Source organism: Saccopteryx bilineata, chromosome 2, assembly GCF_036850765.1.
Source record: "Saccopteryx bilineata isolate mSacBil1 chromosome 2, mSacBil1_pri_phased_curated, whole genome shotgun sequence".
Classification (NCBI taxonomy): domain Eukaryota; kingdom Metazoa; phylum Chordata; class Mammalia; order Chiroptera; family Emballonuridae; genus Saccopteryx; species Saccopteryx bilineata.
This window is the reverse complement of record NC_089491.1, coordinates 350,439,191-350,464,058: the sequence shown is the minus strand read 5'-3', so window position 1 is coordinate 350,464,058 and position 24,868 is coordinate 350,439,191. Positions and strand designations below refer to the sequence as shown.

Genomic DNA, 24,868 nt, shown 5'->3' with positions numbered 1-24,868 from the left:
CTACTATTATAGTATTGCTGTTGATCTCACTCTTTATATCCATCAAAGTCTACTTTATATATTTAGGTGCTCCTGTATTAGGTGCGTAGATATTTATAATAGTTATATCTTCCTGTTGGATTGCTCCCTTTATCATTATGTAGTGGCCTTCTTTATCTCTTACTATATTCTTTGTTTTAAAGTCCATTTTGTCTGATATAAGTATTGCTATCCCAGCTTTTTTTTCCATTTCCATTTGCATGAAATATTTTTTTCTATCCTTTTACCTTCAGCCTATGTGCATCTTTTGTTTTAAGGTGTGTCTCTTGTAGACAGCATATGTACGGGTCCTGTTTTCTTATCCATGCAGCTACCCTATGTCTTTTGATTGGATCATTTAGTCCATTTACATTGAAGGTTTTTATTGATATGTAGTTGTTTATTGCCATTTTATTCTTTAAAGCTGTATTCTTCTTTTGCTATATTCTTTTCCCACTTTGATCTGTTTACACCATGCCCCTTAACATTTCCGGCAGCATTGGTTTGGTTGTAATGAATTCCTTGAGTTTTTTTTTGTCTGGGAAACTTTTTATTTCTCCTTCAATTTTAAATGATAGCCTTGCTGGATATAGTAGTCTTGGTTGTAGGTTCTTGTTCTGCATTACTTTGAATATTTCTTGCCATTCCCTTCTGGACTCAAGTGTTTCTGTTGAGAAGTCTGATGTCATCCTTATGGGGGCTCCTTTGTAGGTGATAGCCTTTTTTTCTCTAGCAGCTTTTAATATTTTCTCTTTATCACTTAGCTTTGGCATTTTAATTATGATGTGTCTTGGTGTAGGTTTCTTTGGGTTTCTCTTTAATGGAGTTCTCTGTGCTTCTTGAACATGTGAGAGTTTCTCTTCCATTAATTTAGGCAAGTTTTCAGCTATGATATGATTGAACAAAGTCTCTATCCCTTGTTCCTTCTCTTCTTCTTCAGGAACCCCTATAATGTGGATGTTATTTCTCTTCATGTTGTCACAGAGCTCTCTAAGAGTTTCCTCAGACTTTTTGAGTCTCTTTTCTTTTTTCTTCTCTGCTTTCATGCCTTCATTCCAGTTGTCCTCCAACTCACTGATTTGATCCTCAGCTCTATCCAGCCTGTTTTGTTTTTTTTGTTTGTTTGTTTTTGTTTTTGTTTTTTTACAGAGGCAGAGATAGACAGGGACAGACAGACAGGAACGGAGAGAGATGAGAAGCATCAATCATCAGTTTCTTGTTGCGCGTTGCGACTTTTTAGTTGTTCATTGATTGCTTTCTCACATGTGCCTTGACCACGGGCCTTCAGCAGACCGAGTAACCCCCTGCTGGAGCCAGCAACCGTGGGTCCAAGCTGGTAAGCTCTTTGCTCAAGCCAGATGAGCCCGCGCTCAAGCTGGCGACCTCGGGGTCTCGAACCTGGGTCCTTCCGCATCCCAGTCCGACGCTCTATCCACTGCGCCACCACCCGGTCAGGCTATCCAGCCTGTTTTTAATTCCTTCCATTGTGGTCTTCATTTCTAATATTGTATTTGTCATCTCCGACTAATTCTTTTTTAATATTTCAATATCCTTTTTTATACTTGCTATTTATTTAGGTGTTCATAATGACCATCCATTGTTGTTCTAAGATCCCTAAGCATCCTTGCAATCATTATTTTGAACTCCGCATCTGGAAGTTTGGTTATTTCCATATCACTCAGTTCATTTCCTGGATGTTTCTCTTGTGGTTTCATTTGGATTGCACTTCTCTGTCTTATCATTGTATCTATTTGGGTGTTTTGTTTGTAGAGCTGGTTGAGTCTAGACTTGGTGTTGTCTGCCTCCAGTTTTCAGTTGTGTTATTTCTAGGTCTTCTTGGGTTGGCATCAGCTATTATTTGTAATCCACTTTCGGATTTGGGCCGCTTTGAAGTCTTGGTTTGTTTGTTTTCTTAACAGGTGATTGTCTTATTTGCTGATCTCAGCAGGGGGCTTATTTGAAACTGTATCCAGGAATGCAGTGGGTGTGACCTGAGGCTCTGAAGTCCTCTTCTGCCAGTTAATCTCTCTGGAGGTGGGTTGCTTTCTCAGCTTCAGTAGGGGGAGGTGTATCTCAGATCTCTATGGAGACCTGAGTTACTATCCCTCTTCTCCACTTCTTGTTTTCAGCTGTGTCTTGTTGTGCTGATTGGAGCTGGAGAGATGTCTGTATCTCTGTGACCTGGAAGTACTTTTGTATTTTGCTTTGTGGAAGGATCAGCCCTTTCCCCAGTTATGGCTGCCTCCAGCACTGAATGAGTCAGCTTTTCAGATTGTCACCTGCATTCCTCTCCCCCTCACCTTCTGTCTCTCTCTCTCTCTCCTTTCTTTTTGGAAGACAAGCGGGCCCTTTCAATACACCTCATTTCCTGGTCGCCAGGCAAGTGGCTATGAGCAGTATTTACTGCTCTTTTCCTTGGAGTGAGAGCCCAGCCTCACCCCCCCCCCCCCGTTCCTGTAAGCAGGGGAGATTCGGGCGCTCTCTACCAGGTTTGTTGTGGCTTCTTCTTTGGTCCTTGGTTTTTGAGAGCTGTTCTTGTAGTCCAGATTTGGTTTTTCATGCTGATTGTTCATAAATTAGTTTATAATCCAGTTCGGTGGTGTGAGCTGGGAGTCTGTGCGTCTGCCTACTCCACTGCCATCTTTAGGTCTCCTTCACAGTATATTTTAATTGTATTCTCTTGTCTATGTTCCCTGCTGAACTGTGAGCTCTTTGAAGGATGGGATGATACCTTTTGTCCATAACACAATGTCTAAAACATAAGAAGTACTCAAATAATGTTTGCTGAAAGAATGAGTAAATGTGAACTACAAGTGTGTGACATTTGAAGAAGACATGGCTTAGTTCCTCAAACACCATGAAGCTGCCCTTGGAATGACTTTTCTAAAGGTCAAACACACTGACACCAATTTCTGTGTTCCGGCAACTGTGAGTGAACTCCCCTATTCTAACCAACTGTATTTCCCAGCTTCCTCATTTTATAGTATCTTCTCTGGAAGACCAAATACAAACACAAAACAAAACAAAACAAAGCACAAGGTGATAACAGTAGTTTTTAAATAAAATTTAGCATAAGGCTAGAATCTCATTGAATATTAGTATGCTAATTGTACTCTTTTTATTGTCAATTTGATCCTAAAATAAGTCTTTAATGTTGCAGTGGCTCCAAATTTGAGGTCTTGGGATACTTAGCTTTTACTAACAACCTTCAAATTAGTATATCTATATGTATATCTGTAAATTTTTTTTTAAGTGAGAGAAGGGGAGATAGTGAGACAGACTCCTGCATGTGCCCCTACCCACCACCTGCCTGGGGCTGATACTCAAATCAACTGAGCTATTTTTAGTGTCTGAGGCTGACACACTCAGCTATCCTCCGTGCCCAGGGCCATGTTTGAACCAATCATGCCACTGGCTGTGAGAGGGGTAGAGAGAGAGAAGGAGTAGAGAGAGGGGAAAGAAGCAGATGGTAGCTTCTCTTGTGTGCCCTGACCAGGAATTGAACCCAGAATATCCATATGCTGGGCTGATGCTCTATCCACTGAGCCAGCAGGCCAGGGCTTGTATCTGTAAATTTTTACATGGATACTGCCTACCTTATGCAAAGACTGTGCCATGGCCTGTGGGGATTACTAACCTTATACTGTCAAAAGCTTTGTCTGTCTGTGCCATTTAAATCCATGGCTTCAGCACCTACCTAACTCCCTGTCAATCTCTAGCTTCCATCTCTCTCATCAACACATATTTCTAACAGCCAGTGGGGCCTGCCCACCTGAATGCCAGGCAGACTCTTAAATGTACTACATCATTACCTTTCCTCCCAAACCTGCTCTTCTGTTACCTACTGTGGTTAATGGAACCTTCATTTTCTCAGCTTTGCAGGCTAGTGATTTCTAAGTCTTTTTTATTTTTTATTATTTATTTATTTATTATTACTATTTTTTGTATTTTTCTGAAGTTGGAAACAGGGAAGCAGTCAGACAGACTCCTACATGTGCCCGACCGGGATCCACCCGGCATGCCCACCAGGGGGCGATGCTCTGCCCATCTGGGGCGTTGCTCTGTTACAACCAGAGCCATTCTAGCACCTGAGGCAGAGGCCACAGAGCCATCCTCAGTGTCCGGGCCATCTTTGCTCCAATGGAGCCTTGGCTGCGGGAGGGGAAGAGAGAGACAGAGAGGAAGGAGAAGGGGAGGGGTGGAGAAGCAGATGGGCGCTTCTCCTGTGTGCCCTGGCTGGGAATCCAACCTGGCACTCCTGCACGCCAGGCCGACGCTCTACCACTGAGCAAACCGGCCAGGGTTTGTTTGTTTTTTTTAAATGAGAGAGAGACAGACAGGGACAGACAGACAGGAAGGGAGAGAGATGAGAAGCATCAATTCTTTGTTGCGGCACCTTAGTTGTTTATTGATTGCTTTCTCATATGTGCCTTGACTGGAGGGTTCCAGCCAAGCCAGTGAACTTGGGCTTCAAGCCAGCAACCTTTAGGGCTCCAGTGAGCAACCATGGGGTCATATCTATGATTCCATACTCAAGCCAGTGACCCCCTGCTCAAGCTTGTGAGCCTGTGCTCAAGTTGACAACCTTGGGGTTTCAAACCTGGGTCCTCAGTGTCCTAGGCCAATTCTCTATCCACTGCACCACCACGGAAAGGCTTTAAGTCATTTTTAACTTCTTCCTTTCTTACTTCATCTCCCATCAATCACTTATCAAATCTTGTTGATTCATTCTCTCAATTCTTCCTTCTGCCCATTCTATTCCCTCTTGTTCAACTATCAAGACTTTACCACTTCTTCTCACCTAGATTATTGAAGTAAGTTTCCCGTTGATTCCTTTACCTCCAATCCCTCCCCAGGATAACCCTTCCTTCAGACTGCTGCCAGACTGCCTTTCTTAAGCCCAAACCTAATTTGTCTGTCCCCCCTTTACTTAAAATCCTTCAACAAATCCCTTCTATCTGTAAAATAAAGTCCAAAAACCATAGCAAGATCTACAAGGCTCTGTGTGACTTACCTTTTCAACCTTCTCTCTGACATTCTCCCTTCAGACCATAACTCCTCAGCTCACCATCTGGCTCCTTCTTCAGGGGCTTTCCAGATGCTGGGAATTTCAGCCTAGAAAAGTCCTATCTCCAAGCTGCACTCAGACATCATTGCCTTTGTGAAGACTTAACCTCCAGGCTCTCAGTGCATGCCTCTATTATAGCACCTCTCATGTTGTAATTATTTTTGGTATGCTCCCTTCCCTACTGGACTGAGCTCCTAAAATGCAGGGACCATGTCTCACTCTGTTTTGTGTCTTGGCCATCAACACAGTACTTGGTGCATCTCCAGTTTGCCATAAATGGTCAATGAGTGACTGATGGAATAAATGAATGAATAAATGATTGACCGTGATCCAAGTCAGAATAAGACCAGTAAGAAAGGTGAAGGCCCTGGCCGGTTGGCTCAGTGGTAGAGCATCAGCCTGGTGCGCAGGAGTCCTAGGTTCAATTCCCAGCCAGGGCACACAGGAGAAGCGCCCATCTGCTTCTCCACCCCTCCCCCTCTCCTTCCTCTCTGTCTCTCTCTTCCCCTCCTGCAGCCGAAGCTCCATTGCAGTAAAGTTGGCCCAGGCACTGAGGATGTCTCTGTGGCCTCTGCCTCAGGCGCTAGAGTGGCTCTGGTTGCAACAGAGTAACGCCCCAGATGGGCAGAGCAGATCGCCCCCTGGTGGGTGTGCTGGATGGATCCCGGTTGGGCGCATGCGAGAGTCTGTCTGACTGCCTCTCTGTTTCCAACTTCAGAAAAATACAAAAAAAAAAAAAAAAAAAAAAAAAGAAAGGTGAAAATAAACTTCTGTTGTTGGGTGTTTGGACAACTGAGTCATATTTATTTGGGAGACCAAAAAAGTGTGTGTGCAGAGGGGAGGGGATTGGGGGACCAGGTGAAAAAGATGAAGGGACTAAGAAGTAAAAATTGGTGGTTACAGAATAGTCACGGGGATATAAAGCACAGCATAGGGACTGTAGTCAGTAATATCATAATAACTATTTATAGGGCCTTGTGGGTACTTGAAACATCGGGGAACCACTCTGTAAAGTACATGATATTCTAATAACTCTACTGTACTGTACATCTGAAACCAATAGAGAATAATATTGAATGTAAACTAATTGAAAAATAAAAATAAAAAGGAAAGCCCTGGCCAGTGGCTCAGTGGGTAGAGCATCAGCCCAGCATGTGGATGTCCCGAGTTCAATCCCTGGTCAGGGCACACATGAGAAGTGATCATCTGCTTCTCTTCCCCTCCCTCTCCCCTTCTCTCCCTCTTCCCTTCCGCAGCCAGTGGCTCGACTGGTTCCAGCGTCATCCCTGGGTGCTCAGCATAGCTCAGTTGCTTCAAGCATCAGCCCCAGACAGGGTTTGCTGGATGGATACCAGTCAGGGTGCATGCAGGAGTTTGTCTCACTATCTCGCCTCCTCTCATTTAAAAAGAAGAAAGAAAAAAAAAGAATAAGAAATACATGCAAAAAGAGAGAGAGAGAGAGAGAGAGAGAGAGACTGTAATTGATTGCAATCTTTCAATTGAACCCTATATATTTGTTCATGCCTTAATGCAAGATTCCCTCAGACCCAGGCATGGCCCACTCCTTTTCCAACCTCTACCCAAAATGAAATTAGTTTTACTTTTTATCTCTGGTATAATATTAGATCTTTAGTTTGTCTTAGCTTTGCACATAGTACTCTGGTTTCTTAAAATAATGTACCTACTTGTAAATGAAGATCCCTTCTTTTTTCTAAAAAGGATTTAAGTGGCAGCCTCATAACTGATTGCGATCCTCCTAGAGCTCCTTATATAGCAGGCACCCGATAATGTTTGTTGAATGGAGAAGTAAAGGACTGCTCATGCCCCAGTGGTGCCTTTGAGTTGCCTGGCAAGCACTCATCCCTGGAGAACTGCTGTGGTATTTAGCTGAAGCACTCTCCCTGCCCCGTGTGTTTGACCACATTTCTGTCCATTTTCAATTCATTTGGGTCATATCTTGTTTCACACAGATCTTTTGAACTTAGAACACTGAAGGCCTGTGTATCTTCACAGCTCATAGTGCCTGTGGTGCTGAGATGCCCCAATGTGGTTAATGTTTACCACCTAAACCACTGGCTGAATGTCCTGAAGTCTGAAAGAATAACAAACACATCAATAGACAGCTTGGGTTTATTTAGTGACAGGCCCTTTGTTTATATAACTGGTGTCCCTCACAGGCAAGTTATCCTCCTTTCCTTTTTTTTTTTTAGCTTTTAACTGTTTTTTTTTTTTTCTTTTTTTTAACTTATTGATCTTAGAGAGGAGAGAGAGAAGGGGGGGAGGAGCAGGAAGCATCAACTCCCATATGTGCCTTGACCAGGCAAGGCCAGGGTTTCGAACTGGTAACCTTAGCGTTCCAGGTTGATGCCTTATCTGCTGTACCACCACAGGTCAGGCTAACCTCCTTTCCCAAAATAGAAGAGTTTCACAAAACAGGAAAATCCAACCCAAAGGCAGTTCCTGAGAGCCCAAATCAAGGAGTGAAGTCTAATCACCTCCAGAATTTTCTGAAGGGCCTGTTGTATACAGTGGCCCTGCATAGAATGTGGAATCCATTTCTTTGGATTCCAGGTCTGGGCTTGACTTATCAGGTAATAATAGAATGTCTGTGTTATCTGCAGGTTAAATGGTTCCCTCACAGCAGAACTATTGTATCTGTCTTTCTCCTCTACCATAGACAGTTACTGCTTGCTGCCCTTCTCTCTTGTTAATAGGGTCCCACACTTCTGAGCCATGTGGAAAGGGCCCACAGGGTCTCAGCCCATCAGTACACCCAGTCACACTGAGTCCAGCTGTTGCTTTAGGGATGGCCTGTGACCTAACGTGGTTTAATCAGAGTACACCTCAGGAACCTGCAGGGAATGTGGGGACTCGGGCTCCTCTCACCTGGTCAGTGGGACGTCTCAGTTCTTCTGCAGCCACAGGGCAAAGCTTGAAGCTGTCAGGAGCGAGGAGGGGTTGCATCATGTGGGGACAAGAAAATGAATCCAGCCTTGGCCAATTAGCTCAGTTGGTAAGAGCATCAACCCAATAAGCCAAGGTTGCAGGTTTGATCCCCAGTCAGGGCACACGCAAGAAGCAACCAATGAGTTCATAGGTAAGTGGAACAACAAATCAATGTTTGTCTCTCTACCACCCCCAAATCAATTAAGAAAGCAAGAAAGCAAGAAAGCAAGAAAGCAAGAAAGCAAGAAAGCAAGAAAGCAAGAAAGCAAGAAAGCAAGAAAGAAAGAAAGAAAGAAAGAAAGAAAGAAAGAAAGAAAGAAGAAAAGAAAAAAAGAATGAATTCATCCAGAGGAAGCAGAACCAAGACAGGATCCTGTTATTTGAGTCTTGGGTCACACTGTGCCTGGATCCCTATGAGCCAATACATTCTCTTTATTGCTTAAGCCTATTTGAGTTTGTTTTATTTCACTTGGAACATTAAACTTCCTAATCGATACACCTTAATTAGATTATAAACAATGTGACAGAAGAGACTGTGCCTATCTTGATCACCATTATATATCCCCAACACATAGTAGGCATAAAATAAATGATTTGAATGAATACATTTCAGCTGGAAGGCACACCTATAAACTCCCCTTCATTGCCTGACCTGTGGTGGTGCAGTGGATAAAGCGTCGACCTGGACATGCTGAGGTTGCCGGTTTGAAACCCTGGGCTTGCCTGGTCAAGGCACATATGGGAGTTGAAGCTTCCAGCTCCTCCCCCCTTCTCTCTCTCTCCCTCTCTCTCTCCTCTCTAAAAATGAATAAATAAAATAAAAATATAAAAAAATCAAGGGTACTCTGATAAGCCCTCATTTAAAAAAACAAAAAAACAAAAACAAAAAAAAACTCCCCTTCATTCATGTGACTACTTACAAACCCGGTGTTCTGCAGGAAAATAGTGATGTGGCTCTAGAAATCAGGGATCTCACCCCAAAACAAAGCTTTTTCTATAACTGCTGGGTAGTCTCCTGGGAAATATGTTGAGGGTCTTGGAGAAGTCCCCAAAATAGCAGCCCCCCACTTTTCTGTGAGTTTTGAATCAAATTAGAAGATAGCAGTAGGTTTAAAAGGACCAAAAAGAATCTTTCTTACTAATAAAGCTGATATTAGAGGATGTGGCTTAGATTAGCAAACTAGTAAGCTTCCCAATACCCAGCCTCGGAATTAGACAGAAGGAGCCTCTCCTTCCCATCCTGATAGAGCAGTGCTGACTCCTAAAGAGAAAGAAAGAGAAGATGGTTATGAGACACAGTTTCTCCTTCCAAACTCATCAGTCACATTAAACCACTTCTTCCAGAGAAGAACGACGGGGTGGAGAGAAGCCAGGAGTGGTATGCTTACTGGGCTTTCTCAAGGAAGGAAACAGCCAGAGTGGGAAGATGAGGTCTCCCTCGCACACATCAGGTATGATTTGGTAAGGCCAATTGATTCTGCTTTGTTTTCAATTACAATGGGTTATTTTTCCCAGGGGTGGGATTTGTTTGCTGTCTAAAATATTCTCCAGGGAATAACTACACAGCACAGTAACATCAAGCTCCCAAACAAGTTAGAGAGGTCATTTAAAATCATGCAAAATTCCAAGTAAGAAACAAGGATTCTGAATAAAATTACACAACCAGGGCGAGAGGTGGCAATAACCCTTGTGCTCACTCACCACTCACCGTGCCCATCAAAGGCAATTTCAAGAGCACGGAAATCTCACACCTGTCAGTTTCTTTCTGGATGATCTCAGAGCCACACTGTGCCTATTAGTCACCAGTAGAGCACAGCCAAAGTTTAACTCTTTGGTGGCACAGGAGAAACAGCACTGCACTTCACAGTGGATTCCAGGAAATCTAGAGAAATACTAGACAGGAAGTCTGTTACCATGTTCCCGATTTCCCCAATGTCAAGGCTGGGGCTGAGAACACTTTTCAAAACAAATGGTTACTCGAGCAATGTGACTTTTGCCACATGCTTTTGGTTTTATTGACCCAAAATCATTTTCTTGCTTCAGTTTTTATTTTATTTTATTTTATTTTTAAGGTCAACTTTTACCATCCAGGTTTTAAGAGGTTTCCTCAAAAAAACAAACAAAAAAACAAAACGCAAGTGTTTGTAAATTTGAAGTTTGGTGGACAAATCAACTCAATATTGCCAGATCAACTGGGCAATAATAACCCGTCCAAATTAGCCAACTGAAAACTGTGGTGTTGGCTGTTTAATGTGCCTCTAAGCACAGTGAGAACCAGGATGCCCTGAACCCAGCATGGATCTCCTCCCGTCTGGCTGCTAAGACAGGTCCTTGATCTCATCCTGCGCAGCTCCCTGGCAGGCTTTTGACTGGAGGTCACTAAGTAGGCTTCGGTGGCCAGTCCTGGGAGAGAACCCAAGACACAGCAGATTGAGACAATGTGTTCCCAACCTCTCATCTCAAAGGCAATGCTATTTTCTCATCTATTTACCTGCCTCTATTTTTACCATCTGGAGATCTCTCATGCCACTTGAGCTATCAATAATTGGCGGCGGCAGGGGAGTTGCAATTAACAACTGCCCAGAATCAATTCCAAGGAACTGCTCAGAAACCACTTTCAAAAAAGCAGATTTGGGGATTATTCTGCAGCTTTCCTACTCTCCACCCTTTTCTTACCACACACATCATCAGCTAGAAGAACCTGAAACTAGAACCACGGGCTTCAATGCCAGTTCTGAGTACAGAGTCGATATTTGAGAAGTTCTCTGATTGATGATTGACTGATATGTACCTAGAAGAAGGGAATGAGCATTTCCATGAGAAGTTGTTGTGTAATTCATAATGAGGGGTGATTTTCCTGCTGACTCATACCCCTCCTTTTTAATTTCAGACCAAAGACCCCAGGGAAAGAGTTGGGTAGGAAAGCTGGCCTCAGGGAAAAGGTACTGAAGTCTGTTCTTCCCCAGAAGAGAAGCAACAGGGAATTGGCAACTGGGATGGGCACATCTCAGTGTTGGCTGGTCTATCTTGATCATCAGTGGAACCAGTGAGGGGCCCTCTGTGAAGCTGAACTTCCGCCTCATCCAAGCCAACAGGTAACATAACCCAAGGCTTCTGCTCACACGTGGCATGGAAGGAGTCAATCCTCTCACCACGACCTCTGAGTGACACTTTCCAAATCTGAAGACCGTGGGGCTTCCAATCACTTGAGAACTAGGAGGCATTTATTTTTAGAGACATTCTGTCATCCTGGCAGCCTTGAGTGGGTTTGGGGCAAAAAAACCCTCCAAGGGGAGCAACGTTGGAGGAAGTGCTTGTTAATGTGAGAGGGAGGAGGAGGGGCCCGCCAGCTGCAGCGTGGAGCCGCTCAGGGCCTGCGCAGGCAGATTCACGGGTCTGCCTTTCCCTCTGGATTCCGCGTAGTCGCGCTTCCTAAATCAGCCTCAGCCAAGCAGCGATCATGGGGCCAGTGTTTACAGGAGAGCCAGAGATAACAGAACCATGGAGATGCCACCTCTGTTTGTATACTGACCCAATGGTCAAGGAATCATCCCCCGGGGCCAGAGGGCAACTTGTGTTCTGTTATCCCTCTGTGCAAAATGCCAAAACACCAGAATGCCTTTGCCTGGCAGAGGTCGACTCTGTTGTCAGCTGTGGGAAAAAAGTTTGAGTTGCTATTTACACTCTGAACTGCAAGCCGGGTAAAAACAGTGCTAGCAGCTTGGTCCAGCTTCAAACCCCACTGCAGAAAGAGATTATTTTTGGAGAAGAGAAGATTTCCCTCTCACCCATAGATCTGAAGATGGTCACCTCCCCAGAGCAAAAGAGGGAAGACACTCCCACACAAAGGTGAAATATATCCCCCTTCTCCACACTCCTGCCCAAGGCAACACACTGAGGATCAGATTAGAAATGCCTTCGCCTGACAGCCAGGTCAGGCCCAGCAGACACCTACAGGTGACCTAGTTCAAGGTACAGCAGGAATTAAATAACTTTGACCACAGAGAGAGGAGCCAGGTGACGGAACCTGGATGCTGCCACCATCCTGTTTATTATTGTTGTTAAACTATCTGTTTGCCTTTTAAAACAGGAAGAAAAAAAAAGAAGGAATTGCCAACAGAGTGCATTAGACCCCAAAACAATAGCTTAGATTATCTACTGCTTGAGAGCTTGGAAATTACTCTCCAGCCCTCCCAGGATGGGACATTACATGGCTATAAAATGAACAAACTCCCATAAGCCTGGTCCGGTTCCAATTCTGTATTTGGGGCCTCCTGACAGCTGGGGGCTGAAACTCGGACCTCATGTACTTGTCAGAGCTTAGGAGCTGGTGTCTGGGGATCTCTTTCAGGTTCAGGAAGTGACCCATATAACAATCAGTCATAGGAGCGCCACTTCTTTCTCTTCAGTGAAAAGGTATTTTTAGATACATAGAAGTATGTAGATTATAGATTATGATACCTGTGCAACTCTTGAGAGATATACTCATGTAAATAGGTCCTAGGATGTGTGAAAAACAGTAGAGAAAAATAGCCAATGAATAGTGTTGTTAAGGCAGTGCCCTCGGTGGTCCCAGATCCATCTCCTGCTTCAACAGTGTTTGAACGGAACAAACCCAGGGCCGCCCCTGCGCCCAGCCTCCAAACACCCTCCAACCTCTCTTCCACTCACCACCTTCGGAATCACCTCAGCCACCCTTGGCCTCCGAGGTCAGCCAATACTGTGTTTATCTTAACTCCTTGTTGCCCAACAACCGTGAGCTCCCAAATTCGTCACAATTATTCCACCGAGGTGGAAGCTGCCCTCAACTGCCTGGTCAGCCTGCCTCTGCGGGCCTCCCACACCTACCTCCGTCTGGGTGACTGTGACCGGAGGGCTCTGCAGGGCGCGGGCCACTTAGCGAGTTGGCCGAGGAGGAGCGTGAGGGCACCCAGTGTCTCTTAAAGAAGGAAACCCAGCGTGGTGGCTGCATTCTCTTCCAGGATGTGCTGGAGCCTTCCCAAGAAGAGTGGGGGGACACTCAGGACACCATGGGGCCACCATGGTCATGCAGCAGAACCTGAACCAGGCCCTTTGGACCTGCCTGCCCTGGGTCCTACCCATACAGACCCTCATCTCTGACTTCCGGGAGAACCTCTTCCTGGGTGAGCATGTGAAACTCATCAAGAAGATGGGCAATCACCTCACCAACTTCCGCAGGCTGGCTGCCCCCAGGCTGGGCTGTGTGAGTATCTCTTCGAAAGACTCCCCCTCCAGCACAAGAAGGAGCCTTTGGAGCCCAGAGCCCTTCGGCTCCTCGGCTTCCCACTGGGGTCTGGCTTTTGCCTGAGCCTCCCCTTGAAACCACTAGGCATCCTTTTAACCTCCCTGAAGCCCTCTACCATGCCTCGGACAAAATGGAAACAATAAAGCTTTTTACAGCAAAAAAACAAATAAATAAAAATAAAAAATAGTGTTATTGAATTGTTCTATAGTCTGAAAATACCCAGCTCACCCAGAGCTGAGCACAGTAGGTGCTTAATAAATATTTTTAGAAAGGAAGGGAAAATATCCCAGATTCTATCTCCAGCTGAACCTCTTTCTTCAAAGTTCCAGGAACCAAAACGAATCTTCTACTTTGAGGAAACATACGTAGGCATATCTAACCAACTAAAAAATAGAGGTGAGTGGTGTGGGGTGGTGAACACACAAGACAGTATACAGATAATATATTATAGAATTGTACACCTGAAACCTATATACTTTTATTAACCAATGTCACCTCAATAAATTCAATAAATTTTTTTAAATTAACTACTAAATTAAAAAAAAAAGTAAGATGACAACATATCACCCCTCTCACACACACTTCTCAGCACCTCCCAGCGACAAATACACACTTTCATCCCCCTGAGTTCAGTGTGAAGACGGGAGTAGCCGCAGAGGGAGGGAGAGCTGGGTCCAGGTAGAAGACATGGAAAAGATGGACATGTATCTCGGGCACACAGGCAGCTCACTGCAGCCTCGCTTTTTCTCTCACCTCTCAGACAGAACTAGATTTTACTCTTCTCTTTGTCACCTCCTCGCTGTGTGGCTGTCACTTTATTTCTTTAAATCTCACTTTAACCTCTGAGAAGAGAGGTGATAATACCCACTTATGGGGGTTGCAAGGACTAGATGTAGCAGTATCTCCAGAGCGTGCGGTCAGTGCCCGGTACAGAGAAAGGGGTGCTATGGACCCAAACTTCAGGAGCCTCTGGGATACCATGGGCCAGATTTTAGCACCTCTCTTGCTTCTAGCTGCCAGAGGATGGCAAGTCTACGAAAGGACTAAAGTCTTAGCTCCGTGAGAAATGCAATGCATTTACAGAATCTACTGAAAACTTCCCCCGGCATTATTGGGCCTTTCTGTACCATGCCCTCATTTGCTGGGGACCTTCACCTCTCTGCTTCCCCCACTTGCCCAAGCCTTATCAAGAAGCCATAAATAGACTCTCCCTACTCCAGAGGTCTCTGCCAATGAGGAGCTGTGGCCAACAGAGGGCTGGTGCAGCACTGGCTTCTCAGTGGAGGGAGGCCGCAGAAATGTAACCCTAGCGCCCCTTTCCAAGTTTCAGCAACTGATGACATCAGAGAAGAGCTGCCGCCCTGCTGTGTCTCAGCTATTTAAACTATTTGTTCTCAGGGCTCTGAGATTCCCCAAGGACCCAGGAAAGACATCTCTCTATCCCTGTGATCAGGACTACTTCAGGTTTCTATTTCCAAGTGGAGAAATCCAGATAGTGCTGACTCTAGCCCAGGAGTGAAATGAGCTCAGGTCTCCCTCTCGCTTGCTGACCTCTTGCAGAGGATTGATTATAGGCCAAGGTGGCCTGGCGCTCTCCTTTCCAGCCTAAGTCAGCCTCCTCCTGAGTCAGCTTTCTTCACCTTCCTATTAATAGCCACTGCTTTGGCTGGCTCCACTCACAGTATGATTACAGTTTAATAATACATCTCAAATAAGGAAACAGCAAACTTCCTGGAGCTGGGGTGCTGAGGGCTTGTAGCGCGCTTGCGCCATGCAGAAGGCAGAGGCCGGGGCTTATTTTCTGCAGAAGGAGCAGCTGGATAGAGGCTGGGGTGACTAAGTCATTGGTCTTCAAGATTAGCCACTACTTTGGGGTTTCTGTCTTGCTGAGCTGCCCCTGCTTTAGGGCAGTAGGTAAGCATACTAACTTTAATTTTATTTGAACTTTTATTGCAATAGATATTCCTGGGCAAGGCTGAAAAGGTGTGTTTCTTATCCAATAATGCAGGTTCTTCAGCTACCCTGGATGGAAGTTGTGGGCCAAGCTGGGATTAGTCCCTACCAACGTCACCTTTTCTCTGACACGACAGCAACAAGGTGGCCTACTTAGAGAGGCTTGAGTTGTCTGGATGGGACAGGGTGACAAGAGCTGATAAAACCCCAGTACACACGAAGAAAATTATGCCACTTCCCCCTCCTTTGTCTCTCCCCAGTAGAAGCAGACACACTAAACAATCTTTAGTGTTAGATTTGTACCGATAAGCAATGTAGTCAGGTCACCGTGAGTTGTTTCAGCATTCTTGTTCTTTGTGGGCCCTGGATGAAAAGAACACTCAAGTTCAGGAGCCAGGCAACCCGGGTTCAAATTCTGATTTAGTCTCTTTGCTGGGGTGGGGAGTGTGTAGTAAATTTCCCACCTTTCTGAACCTCCATCTTCTCATGTATATAATAGAAATAATAATCTCTCCTGAAATGGTTTTAGTTCAAATTAAATGAGACAACTTTGGCAAATATGCCTAGTATAGTGCCTGGAATACAGTACATGATCAATAAACTTTCCAGAAAATAAAAGACAGGTAAATGGGAGGGTAAGCCAAGGCCATCCAGGCCGCTCAAACTGGTGGGAAAAAATGACAGCATCTCTAAATGTGCAGACCTATGATATAAATGCCCCGGATAGAAAGGCTCGTGGGAACAAGCAGAACTTTGTTTCCAGCCCTGGCCTGGAAGCTCAGTTAGAGCATCCACCTGATACACCAAGATTGTGGGTTCAGTCCCTGGTCAGGGCACATACGAGAAACAACCAATGAATGCATAGGTAAGTGGAACAACAAATTGATGTTTCTCTCTCCCCCCCCCCCATCTTTTTCTCTTGCTCTCTCTCCCTTCCTTTTTCCCTCAAAAATCAATCAATAGCCCTGGCCGGTTGGCTCAGCGGTAGAGCGTCGGCCTAGCGTGCGGAGGACCCGGGTTCGATTCCCGGCCAGGGCACACAGGAGAAGCGCCCATTTGCTTCTCCACCCCTCCGCCGTGCTTTCCTCTCTGTCTCTCTCTTCCCCTCCCGCAGCCAAGGCTCCATTGGAGCAAAGATGGCCCGGGCGCTGGGGATGGCTCTGTGGCCTCTGCCCCAGGCGCTAGAGTGGCTCTGGTCGCAACATGGCGACGCCCAGGATGGGCAGAGCATCGCCCCCTGGTGGGCAGAGCGTCGCCCCTGGTGGGCGTGCCGGGTGGATCCCGGTCGGGCGCATGCGGGAGTCTGTCTGACTGTCTCTTCCTGTTTCCAGCTTCAGAAAAGTGAAAAAAAAAATTAAAAAAAAAAAAAAAAATCAATCAATAAAATTAAAATTAAAATTAAAAAAAGAACTTTGTTTCCCTTCTCTAGATTCCTTCTCTAGATTAATTTCATTTAAAAGTCCCCAAATAAGCCTGACCAGGCGGTGGCGCAGTGGATAGAGCATCAGACTGGGACATGGAAGATCCAGGTTCAAAACCCCGAGGTTGCCAACTTTAGCATGGGCTCACCAGATTGAGCAAGGGGTCGCTGGTTTGAGTGTGGGATCATAGACATGACTCCATGGTCACTAGCTTGAAGCCCAAGGTCACTGGCTTGAGCAAGGGGTCAATTTGCTCTGCTGTAGCCCCCAGCTCAAGGCACATATGAGAAAGCAATCAGTGAACAACTAAAATGCCACAACAAAGAATTGATGCTTCTCATCTCTCTTTCTTCCTGTCTATCTGTCCCTATCTGTCATTCTCTCTGTTTCTGTCAAAAAAATGGGGAAAAAAAGTCACCAGAGAGGCCCAATCTGGACCGTGATGCACCCTGCCAAAGACACAGTGAGGGGATCCTGGTTCTATTTATCATCCACTATGACATTTATTAGAGGTCTCACTGTTCATAGAGAAGTAATGGCATCAAGGAGAATGGGTAAGCAAAGGGTAGGGAAGGGTATCCATCTGTTCTACCCCTTGTGTTTAATTACATTTCAAGGTCCTCTTAAAAGAAGCAAGTCGGCCTGACCTTGGGGTAAACCCTGCTATCAGCAAGGCCAAAGGAAAAGCAAAATGTCACACATACCCTGTTTTTTGACCCGCTGAGAAATAATCTGGCCCGCTTGCTTATTAGATGGCAAATAGCTGGGGCTCTTTAACCCGCAGCACCAGCTGGCTTCCCTCAGCTGACTACTTCAAGTCTGGCTGGGGTGTGGAGGAGGGTGGGGTGGCGAACTTTGTTCTTGCTACAGCTTTCTGCCGTCTTGGTTGCCAACAGCAGGCATATATCTGATGGGAGCCAGCCAGAGCTCCTGGCAGCACAAAGTGGGGCAAGACCCAGCATGACCTGCCCCAACTGGGCACTGACTCACTGACTGAGGCTGGTGTAGGGGACAGAGCTGTGGTAGAGGAGGAGGGAGCTGGGTTCAGGGAGGAGAGTTGGGGTGGAGGAGGGAGCTGGGGGAGGGGAGGGAGCTAGGGTAGGGGAGGAGGGAGCTGGGGTAGGGGAGGAGTGCTGGGGTAGGGGAGGAGGGAGCTGGGTAGGGGTGGGAGCTGGGACAAGGGAGGAGGGAGCTGGGGCAGGGGAGGAGGGAGCTGGGAAAGGGGAGGAGTGCTGGGGTAGGGGGGAGGGAGCTGGGGCAGGGGAGGAGGGAGCTGGGAAAGGGGAGGAGTGCTGGGGTTGGGGAGGAGTGCTGGGGTAGGGGAGGGAGCTGGGTAGGGGTGGGAGCTGGGACAAGGGAGGAGGGAGCTGGGGCAGGGGAGGAGGGAGCTGGGAAAGGGGAGGAGTGCTGGGGTTGGGGAGGAGTGCTGGGGTAGGGGAGGGAGCTGGGTAAGGGTGGGAGCTGGGACAAGGGAGGAGGGAGCTGGGATAGGGGAGGAGGGAGCTGGGGCAGGGGAGGAGGGAGCTGGGGTAGGGGCAGGAGCTGGGACAAGGGAGGTGGGAGCTGGGTAGGGGCGGGAGCTGGGGCAGGGGAGGAGGGAGCTGGGACAAGGGAGGAGGGAGCTGGGTAGGGGCAGGAGCTAGGACAAGGGAGGAGGGAGCTGGGACAAGGGAAGAGGGAGCTGGGGTAGGGGAGGAGGGAGCTGGGGCAGGGGAGGAGGGAGCTGGGGTAGGGGAGGGAGTTGGGGTAAACTGACCTAGGCTTGTACTCATAAGAGCAGCCCATTACTCCACTTATCTCAGTAGGCAAAGGACCAGGACTTCCCCTGACCCTTCTAGGGGAATAGTCCTTATTTCCACCTTGGACCTATCCTTGTTAATAATTTTATCTATATGCAGATGTTGAGGGGGATGAACACACTGTAATTCATTTACATGCAACAAGGGCCACCCAATTTAAGACTCAGTCTTCTGGACACTACTCACTCTTTCAGTCACTCAACAAGTAGTTTTTGAACACTGACCTCACACCAGCACTGCTCTGGGTTCTGAATACACATTGCTGAATAAAACAAAGATGATCTCTGACCTAGGCGGAGAGCCAGACGATGAATATAACAATTAATAAATATGCAGTTATACATATATTGTGAGAAATGCTGTTGAGAAACGTACTCAGGTCCAGCAGCACAGACGTGGTGGTGTTGGGAGGTGTCTGATTCAGGTGAGGAGATCAGGGAGGGGACTACGGACTTGGCGAGATTTGGGTTGCCCACGAAGTCTCTCCTCACTGCTCTGCTAAGTTCCCTTCTCTCCTAATGCAAGGCTCTGTGAACCCTGAGAAGAAATACATCCACCAAGGACCTCTTGTGGTTAACTGGGCCCAAATTCATAACCAGAGTCTAGCAGTCATTGCTGACAAAGCTGCTCAGTAGGTACTGTGCATTTCAAGGAAAAGCCACAAACTGAGCTTCCGACTTCCTGCTGTCTGAGTCAACTATGGTAAAGGAGTTCTTGGTTTTGTTTTTTTAACCAATGAACTGAGATTGGCTCTGTCCGATTAGAACTGCACTATGACATCTTTATTTGCATCTAAACTGACCAATCAGAATGCACAATACCAACCAGTCAAAACTGCGCTAATTTGGAAGCCTTATTTGCATAAAATTGGAAGGATCTAAAATCAGCAGGAATTTTGTCTGTAACCGGGGGCCTCCTCTTTGTTTAGGGAGTGCACTTTTGGTGTTTCACTGGCAGCATTTCCCCAGTTTGCAAATCGTTCACCTGAATAAAATGTTCTTTTCTACACCACAGACTGGGAAGTTTGTTGACAGCTCTAAGAGGAGAAGATGCCTCAGCCTGGGACACAGTGCAGAACATTCTGGGGGAAGCAAAGGGGATACAAAACTTTTCTCCCATGTATCCTGCTATGGATATACTCACTTCTCCTTCCTTCAGACACCTGTCCAGAAAGGCTCTGTCTCGGGCCTTTCTGGCACACTTGTTTCCCATAAGTTCGTCTTTGTTCCTGTCCCCTAGCTTGTCCTCATCACTGTGAGGACATTGACCTCCCTGCCACAGCCCCAGAGAAGCCTTTCATGGGCTCACAGTCTTCTTCTCCAAGGTCCTCAGAATCCCGCCCTCGAACCTCCAGAAGCCAATAGCTTTGACCTACAGTAGATAGAACTCACCATTCCTGCTGGGTCAGCAGGCTAATTATAGAGTCTTCTTTCTTTAACTCTTTATCTCAGTGTTGTTTTCCTAAATTAGCATTAGTTAGGTTGATATCAATACCATCTACCATCCTGCTTTGAGGAGTTGGCCCTCTAGACTGTTTGGAACCAGCCCAGGCCCTTGAAGAGACAGACCTGGTTCAGATCACAGCTCCCACTTTTACCAGCTTTGTGACCTTGGGCAAGTCAGGCATTTTCTGGGCCTCAGGTTTCTTATATGCAAGATGAGGAGGAAGATAATACCTAGTCTGCAGAGTTTGTGTAAGAATTAGCCAAGAGGTAAGCAAAATGGATGGAATGTAGCAGAGGCCAATAGATAGAATGTAGCAGAGGCCCTGCAAATGGGACTTTGTTACTGTATCAGCTAGAATATAACCTGACTAGAATTTTGGCAGTTTCTCTTAGGAAGGCAACTGATTGCTCTGTTAAGAATGGTGGCCAGGTCTCCATTACACTATCTGGCCACAGTAGCTCTTTAATCTGGGTATTGCTGAGAACCAGGTGAAAGGAGGACACTTCAGGACATGGTGAAGGGCATGGATCCCAGAATCTCAGCTTGGAAAGAATCCTGAGAAAACTCTAGGCCAAGTTTTTGCAATCAGACGTGACTGAATTCGAATCTCAGACAGATGGATATCTTTTCTAATACAGAGCTAAGCAGCCGTCACCAACACTGCCTCAGCAGTACTGGTGTCTTGGGGTCACACACACTCCATTGTATTAATGTCACTCATTCAATCGTTAATTCAAAAAATATTTATGGAGCAGCTCCTATGTGTTGAGTATTATTCAAGACCCATGGAGGGGAAGGGAGGGGAAAGAGAGAGAGTGGAGACAGAGAGAGAGAGAGAGAGAGAGAGAGAGAGAGAGAGAGAGAGAAAAGAAAAGAAAAGAAAAAGGAAGAAAGAGAGGGATGGAAGGAGGGAGGAGGGAGGAAGGGGAGAAAGGAGGGAGGGGTGATATAAAGAAAATAAAACAAGGTAACAATATAGAAAGTGGTGAAGTGATAGAGGGAGGCATAATGAGGTAGGACAGCCAGAGAAGTCCTCTCTGAAGAGATGACATCTGAGCAATGAGCTGATGGGTGAGGAGCCAGATGTGGGAGGATGGGAGACAGCACCCCTAAGCAGCAGAGACCTCAGTTGCAAAGTCTCCAAGCAGAAACAAGCTGATGTGGAAATAATTTCCATGTGGTGGTGGGCAGTAAAGCTGCAGGTGGCAGAGTATGTAGGCCTTGAAGGTTGAATTTTATTCTAATTGCAGCGTTTTGAGCTGAGGCTCAGCAAGGTCTGGTTTATGCTTTGAAAAGACCCTTGCAGCTCTTCTTGGAAACGGCTGTAAGTGGCATGAGTGCAGGCGAGCAGACCAGGTGAGGAGGTTGTTGCCGGAGTCCAGGCAAGGGCAGGTGGCAGCCTGAACCAGGCTGTAGCTTTGGAGATGGTGAAAACTGGGCAGGTTTGAAATATATTTTGGGGGTAGAGCTAACAAGAATTGCCTGTGGATTAGATATTGGGGGGGGGGTGATAGAAAAAGTAATCAAAAAAGACTTCTAGGTTTTGAACCCACTAAACTGGGAGAATATTAGTGCTGTTTAATAGATGGGATTGTTTGGGATTACACATTCCGTCTCTTTCTCCTCCTCTGGACTGTACATTCCAGGAGAACACAGCCCTAACTGTCCTGCTTACTGCTCTATGCTCAGTGCCTGGCTCAACGCCTGGCCTGCAGAATAATAAAAGCAACTATCAACAATTGAGTGTTTAATACATACTCCACACTGTGCTTCATACTATATATTCTTTCTCATTTAATCCTTACAATTGTGAGGAGATACTTGTTTGAATCCTCATTTTACAAACAGGAGTTAGGTTCAGAGAGGTTATACTGACAGCCTCACAATCTCACAGCTATTAAGTGGTAAAGCTTGATAGTGGTGTGTCTGGCTCCAAACAGTGCTCTTCAACACTGATCCACAGTCAAATAGTCTGGATGCGCAGATGGATGGATGAGTAGGAAGAGAGGTGGATCAAGGATAAATGAATGGATTAACTGACAGAAGGAAACATCCCATGGTGAATACCATTGGTACCAAACTGCCTCTCTACAAGTGGTAGATTTTCAAACTGGCAAGATCTATGCCTGAAAGAGGAAAAAAATAGAAGAGCCAAACATAAATTCCCACTATCGTTATTCCTAGAAATTCAAAATAATTAGAATTCTCTTGGAGAAAAAACATAGAAAGTTCTAGAAAGATTTGTTAAATGAAAAAAACAACCCAAAACTTAGAAATTTGAAAAAAATATCTTTCCAGGAAGCATTTCATAGTACTTTATTTTCAATGATCTGGGATTACTTTAAGAGCCTTAGGATCACATGAAATATTTTTAGTGTTTGAAAAATATCTTTTGAGAACATTGATCAAAACAAAGGCAGAAAATATTGCTATGAGTCAGGCAGCCCAGAACCTGGAGACTCGGGAACGCCACTTACTACTTCCACGGCTAAACAAGTACAGTAAGCCTTGGTCGTGGTTCATTAGGATCAGTTTCACAATGTTTTTAGGAGGTGCTCTATTAGACTGCAGCCTTTTTGAGGAGAGTACTTTGCACCTAGTTCATGGCAACATGGTGATTCAGGTACGGGCTTGAGACCCAGCCTAAGTCAATCCCCTTTTCTCACTAAAATGACATAATTAGAAAATTTGTTGAGCACTTACTATGCCAGATACTGTTCTAGGTACATGGATCTCATTTGATCTTTCCCCAAACCCTATGACGTAAGTACTGTTATAATCTTCATTTTATATGAAGAGGCTGGAGCTGATGAGAAGAAGGAGCTTGGCCAAGTCACACTGCTAGTTAGTATACGGAACCAATGCAGTCTGCAGGTTAAGCGCTATGCTACCTCAGGTGGAACAGTCCTCAAATCCCAGGCATTCTGTCTTCTTGCTCATCCTCTCATTGGTCTCTTCCTCTCTGTCGCCATGGACACAGCCCTATGTTCGGCATTTCATCTTTTCTCATCTAACAATATTGCGACATCCTCCTAAATACCTCCCTGCCCTCATCAAGCCTCTCGGCCTCTCTCTAATCCTTCCTTCCATAACTGGCTAAGATGGAATTTGGTGTTCATCTGACCATGTCATGCTTCTGCTCAAAGTCCTTTAATGGCTTCTTGTTGCCTGGGAGTTAAACCCAACTCCCTATAAGTCTCTTCAGAACCTGGCCCTGACCTCCTCGTGCAGCCTCGCAGTTACCTTGTTACTGTTGTACCCCAGCTCTGTACATGTTCCTAAATCTCTGTTAAACGAATGACTTCTTGAAGTGAATTTGTTTTTTGAGGTAGATTTCAAAAATCTGAAAAACATTGTGTCCTCACATTTTCCCATGACTTACCTACCTGGGGATTTTTGTTGCAACGTGGCTCTAGTTGTAGGTAGAATATAGTGTGGCTCAGAATGAAGACTCCAGCAACACATCACCTGGGTTTAAAACTCAGCTCTATCATCCAGCCAGCTGTGGGCCCTTAGAAGGTCCTCATCTCATGAAGCCTAAGTTTTCTTTACTGTAAAACTGGGTTGATAATAGGACCTACTCTATAGGGTTATCGTGAAGGTTAATGTAAAAAGAACACGTGGAGCACCTGGTGGCTGGCACAGAGCTAGTGCTCAATACACATAAGCTATTATTAATAGCGACTTTCCTGACAGTTTCACTTGACCCCATTGTGTCACCATCACTTTTTGAACCAAATGTCTGGAATCCAGTTCTCAAACACTGGACGCTCAGTTTTAGCAGGCTCTGCATTTGCCGTCATATTGGGTCACCCTGGCTACGGGGCCTTGGGGAATATGGATGCAGATATCGGCTGAAACCGGGAGTAGCCTTTTGCTTATGAGTCATGATTTATTGCCTAGAAACCAAAAGTAACCATTGCCAACCAGTCAGCAGATTACCTGAATTCTTCACAATTTTCACCCCTCTGGTTCTGTGTTCTCCCTTGCATTTGGTAAAAGAGAGGTGATTATGTAGGCAATTTTGGATGCAAGCAGCAATTTCTCCTTGGATGGAAAGGAAGTGGAACATGCAGACTCTTAGGCTAGGCTGTGGGGTGCTTTGTCCCTTCTGTTGGCTGTACAGAGGTGTGAAAGAAGCAACTCTGGGCAAACACAGGCCCCCCGTGTGTGGTCCACACGCAGCTAAAAATATGCCTTCCTTTAAATTCTTATGCACAAGGGAGAGGGCGTGGTTTTTATTTCAGACCTGATTTTTCTAGATTTGTGTGTGTGTGTGTGTGTGTGTGTGTGAGAGAGAGAGAGAGAGAGAGAGAGAGAGAGAGAGAGAGTCAGATAGGGACAGACAGACAGGAAGGGAGAGATGAGAAGCATCAATTCTTCGTTGTAGCATCTTAGTTGTTCATTGATTGCTTTCTTATATGTGCCTTGACCTGGGGGCTACAGCAGACTGAGTGACCCCTTGCTCGAGCCAGCGACCTTGGCCTCAAGCTAGCAAGGCTTGCTTAAACCAGATGAGCCCGTACTCAAGCTGGCGACCTCGGGGTCTGGAACCTGGGTCCCCTGCATCCCAGTTTGACGCTCTATCCACTGCACCATCACCTGGTCAGGCCCGATTTTTCTAGGTTTTGATTCAAGCAGCCTCTTTTAGAGGTTCATAATAGTCTCAGTAGAGCCTTGAACCCATTGGCAGAGATTATAAATTGCAAGATTATCCTGCCTGACCTGTGGTGGTGCAGTGGATAAAAGCGTCAACCTGGAATGCTGAGGTCACTGGTTCAAAACCCTGGGCTTGCCTAGTTAAGGCACATATGTGAGTTAATGCTTCCTGATCCTCTCCTCCTTCTATCTCTCCTCTCTCTAAAAATGAGTAAATAAAATCTAAAAAAAAAAAAAAGAAAAAGATTTTCCTGCAAATGTGAGCCAATGAAGTGAAGGAGGAGGAGTGACA

At 45.8% G+C, this 24,868-nt stretch overlaps 1 long non-coding RNA gene across 2 annotated transcripts; it reads left to right on the top strand.

Moving 5' to 3' along the window:
• The first annotated feature begins 9,248 nt into the window (after positions 1-9,248).
• On the top strand, positions 9,249-13,490 carry LOC136323476 (uncharacterized). 2 transcript variants are annotated; one of them, XR_010728975.1, is made up of 2 exons: positions 9,249-9,483; positions 10,923-13,490. It is a non-coding gene; the product is annotated as an uncharacterized lncRNA (long non-coding RNA). The 2 variants fall into 2 exon arrangements; XR_010728976.1 differs by having other exon boundaries at positions 9,249-9,493.
• The last annotated feature ends 11,378 nt before the right edge of the window (positions 13,491-24,868 follow it).